Here is a 4,958-nt window from a genome sequence, read left to right as displayed (position 1 = left end):
ACCACCTATAGGTCTATGTGTGATCGATTAGTGTGTTGTTTAACCACAATGTAAAAGTTAATGTTGTTAATCACAGACTGTATAAAAAGGTAGCCGTGTGTGTGTACCTTTCTAAATATAGTCACCCTGTTGCTTTTGCTGATCAAAACAAAGTGTTGTTGACGCACCTGCTGCAGAGGGAGCAGGGCAGCTTCTTCACCTGTGTGTCTGACAGCAGGAGAACGCTCGACACTGATTGGGCATTGTGTTGGTGGCTTACAGAGCATCACTCTCTGTCACCGCCGTGATGGGATGCGATTAATCGAACTACCCCCAGACAATACACCCACCAAGACACTTTGTCACTTTTATCAGGGTATACACACACACACAGGCACAAACCGTACATACACAAACACACACACACACAAACACAAATAAACACACCTATACACACATAAAGAACCCTTGCCCCCCCCCCCACACACACACACGTACACACCCATACAAACACACACACACACACACACCTACATCCACACACACACACACACACACACACACACACACACAGTTGGCCCACTGATTCAATCACCAACCTGATGAACCTGTAATCTGGGTTCTGAAGTGCCTGCAGACCGCTGGGAGCTAATCGATGTTTAATTAGTGTGTCTTTAAAAGCCCAGGAAACGCAGCAGGGCGCTACAGTAATCTCTACTAAATAACAAGAGTTTTGATGGCTGCACCATGTGTTTCTGATGATGACTTGATGGCTTGAACAGTATTTGTAGTGTTCTAATTAGTTTGACTTAATGTGTCAGGAATGATTTTTCAACACAATATTTTAGTATAAAGATGATTTAATTAAATACAAATATATTTTTAACTAATAAAAAGGGTTGTGTTAGTTTGGCAGGTAATATCATTTGTATTTGCTTACCATGCCTTCCTCTTATTTTCGGAACAGCAATGAGAAAAAAAATCATTATTTTGAGGCAAAAATGGCATCCAGGGATTGTGAAGGAAATGACATCTAGGTTATTTTAGAAAGCATTGATTTCTCTGGTCTCTGGTCTCTGTGTGACTGACAGGAGGAAAAGAGGAGAGAGACGAGTACGAGCGTGTGAGTACAAGATGAATGAGACAAGGAAAAGAAGCAGAACTTGGATGCATTTTGATCAGTGTGAGAACACAAAGGCAAAAGGCAGAATGTGCAATAGTAAGATATCATATAGAGCAGGATCTACTTACAACCTGCACAGACACTTGAGGGCTGTGCATCCAATTGTTCAGTTGGAAGAACAGAGGCAGGCTGGCATGCCTGCTTCTGCCAGAGCCTCTAATACTCCACCTCTTGCTGCTGCTACTACAGTAGGCCCCCATGCTTCAGGTAGCATACGACCAACAGCAGCACAGAGCTCTATAAGCCAATTCATTTCAAAACCTATGACCCCAGCAAGACAAAACAGAGTTGATGAAGAATTGGCTAAAATGATTGCAAGTGATTTCGAACCGTTCTCAATTGTGGAGGACAAGGGATTCCGAAGTTTCACACAGGCTCTCAATCCTATGTATGTTCCTCCAAGCAGGAAAACACTCTCTCAAAAAATGATTCCAAGACTGTATGACCGTCGGAATTACGGCATGGCACCATTATAAAAGGTATACTTAAGCGGTAATATGAAGAGCCGTTTGGGAGCCGAAAGACCCAGCTCTTGTTGGTGAGCCGTTCCAAGAGATCCGGCTCACTAAAAAGAGCCGAAATTCTCATCACTATTGCAGGCGAACACGACGTGTCCGCAAGATGCAATTCTGGCAAGAAAGTTGGGGGCGATCGAGACAATGAACAGTGACCTCGAGGTCAGAGTCGGGGAAGTTATTATTAGCATGGCGGAAAGTTTCGAGGAGAGACTGTTGGACCTAGTCTGCAATTTCCCACACCTTTATGATATCACTCTTTCGATGCATTTTTCTGCCGCCGTCTTAACAGGAGTCAAATTATCAGTTCTTCCTCTACCAGTGTCTCCATGTTGTTTATTAACATGAGCACGCAATACACATACTTTTGCACAATTTCCGGATCTGATATTACTGTGGTCTGCCCAAAGTTGAGACCTCCACTATCATGCGTTTGACCCGCATAATGCTGCAACACTTCTGCACACAGGACAAAGCAGGTCGCATACGCTTACGCTTGGTGTTACAGCAAGTCTAATCCAGCTCTAACAGGACCACACGACCACTTCAGCGAACCGTTGGGCTGTTGTGTTTGCTTGTCTTTTTCTGCGCTTTTTGCAGTAGAGTAAGTTTATAAGATTCTGCCAGTCTTAGGTCACCAAGATTCCGCAAGATTTATGCCGCTTTTCCACCAAAAGTATCAGCTCAACTCTCCTTGGTTCGGCATACCTTTTTTTGCGTTTCCATTTCCAAAATCTGGTATCTGGTACCTGGTACCTGGTACTCTTTTGGTCTCCCCTCCCTCTAGGTTCCATGAGAGCTGATCCGGTAATTTTTTGTGACTTAAACATGCTGCTGGCCACTGATTGGCCAGAGAGTGACGCCACTGGACGAGCGCAACGTCCGAGCCTGACAACCGACACTAGTTCTTGTGTCGGAAATGGAATCCCCGTCTGAAATCGCAGCCGTTATAGCAGTGATTATATCTTATCACAAGGTGAGCAACTTGTCACAGAAAGCAATGTTACATTTTATAAGCGACCCACAACGTAAGACATCGCATTCACGATAATGAACTACGAGGGCATTAAAATAAGTAATAGTTTACAAGTCATTCATGTATGAGTGATGTGACCCTAGAAAGCACAGACGAAATTAGCAAAAGCGAGGTCACGCGGAGAGGGGATGCGATTTCAGACGGGGATTCCATTTTTTTTTCTAACACTGGCATTTTTAAATACTAACATCAGCGTTCAGTCAACAATAGTGATTGATTATTGAACACCGCAGGATCAGCGCACAAGAAAACGCCTTGGACCGTGACAGCGATGGAGACGCTCCTGTGTGTAGCACTGTCTGTTTATGTGTCTCGTGGATAAACATGCGCAGTGTGCGCATGCGTGTTATGCGACCCGCCCACGTTGAAGAGGTTCTAATCTAGATGGAAACACGACGTGCCTGGAACCAAACCAAGCCATGCCACACTGAGTCGTGACGAGTTGAGCTGGTACTGTCGGTGGAAAAGCCGCATTAGAGCAGCACTCACATTTTGGAGACACGCCCCTGAAATCCTCTGCTCCCTCAGGAGTGTGGCATTTCACACACCTGTGATTGACAGGCAAGATCGGTTCCTAAACCAATCAGGGAAGAGGTGCCCTTATTGGTCAGAAATTACCTGTGAGCGGTCTCAAATGTAAATTTAGATACAGAGTCAGGCGCAGTCAACTCTCAATAGATTATCTCACAGTGCATTTCACTCACTAAGAGCAGAAAAATGGAAAAAAAAAAAAAAAGTCCCTTCTTACAAATTACACTCAAATAATAGTTTACAAATCATGAATACAGCACCTTAAACCTTCGATCCAACGTTTGATTGAAGGAACTCTCCGCTGACTCCCTTCAGCCCTGTAAGTATGAGTAAGTATAGGGGGCTGAGTTGGGCTTGATAAAGGCACTTGTGCGTGACAGACAGGAGGCTTGGATTGAAGGCAAGCACATTGTGTGTCTGCAAAGTGCTATTTAACAATCTGTCAGCCACACTCTGGAGAGGAAACAGTATTTAAAAAGTGATTATCTGAATGGCCTACTCTTCAAATATTCCGAGATATTCTCCAAATGTGCTCGACTTGACTGTGTCTTTCAGTAGCCAACAATCTGAAACTATTCATCTCCTTCTGCTCCGTGGAAATGAGAATCCAGAAATATGGTAAGAAGTAACTGTCAACGCTTTACCAGACCTGTGGAAATCATTTGTCTGACTCTGATAAATGACTCAGAATTAGCGTTGTACTTTGATTTTTCCACAATGTTTGCACAGGTATGCACTGATTGGCTTTGTGTGGGGAGGAGAACCAGATGTAATATGCTGGGTATCCCACACAGAGAGAAAAGGACAGACGGATGGTGAGAGGGAGAGAGACACAGGAACCGTGAGAGACAAGAGGTGGACAGAGAGGGAGACAGAGACAGATGGAGAGAGGGAGAGAAACAGAGGAACCTTGAAAAACCGAGAGGGAGACAGAGACGGAGAGAGAGAGGGAGACAGAGGTAGACAGGGGGAGGGTGAGAATAAATGGAGAGAGAAGAGAGAGAGAGGGAGAGAAGAGAAAGACAGAGACAGTGAGCGATAGAATGTCGGGCTCTCCAACACAAATTGGGTTTGCACAATGTTTTCCATTCAAAAAACATTTCAGCATTATTTTTTCTGTAATATAATAGTGAGGGCTAAAGCAAAGCATAATATATAAAGGCATATGGCTATGGGGTCAGAACACTCATTAATAATGAATGCACAGAGAAGGATTCACAAATGTATTTTGCGATTTATATATATATAACTCTCTTCTCACAAATACATTTCAATGGATATCGGTATGTATAAATGTAAAATAAATCCATAAACAAAAATAAGTTTCACAAACACATTTCTGATCCACACACAAATGTGTCTTGTTTTAAATAAATGTAATATAAATCCATAAATATATTAATATAAACAATATTTGCAATTTTCATCAAAATGTATTTGGATGTTGTTACATTTAAATATACAAACTGTTAAACTTGAATTTACAAGCCGCTTTTCATTTGTGAACTTGTCATTTGTGTGTGAACTGGTCTGTATTTATATGTGGATTTTTGAGACTCTCCTGACGTGGCTGGATTCACAAATGCATTTTTTTAAACAAGGAACTGTCTGTAGCCAATCAGATGCCTCCCTCGTTTTCGGCCAATCACATCCTCTTTATAATGAAGATTTGCCATTTTAATCACTTTAAGTCGGTTCACACAACTAATGGGTA

The sequence above is a fragment of the Pollachius pollachius genome, assembly GCF_949987615.1.
Source record: "Pollachius pollachius genome assembly, chromosome: 1".
Lineage (NCBI taxonomy): Eukaryota > Metazoa > Chordata > Actinopteri > Gadiformes > Gadidae > Pollachius > Pollachius pollachius.
The sequence above is the reverse complement of the archived record's forward strand: the minus strand, read 5'-3'. Positions refer to the sequence as shown.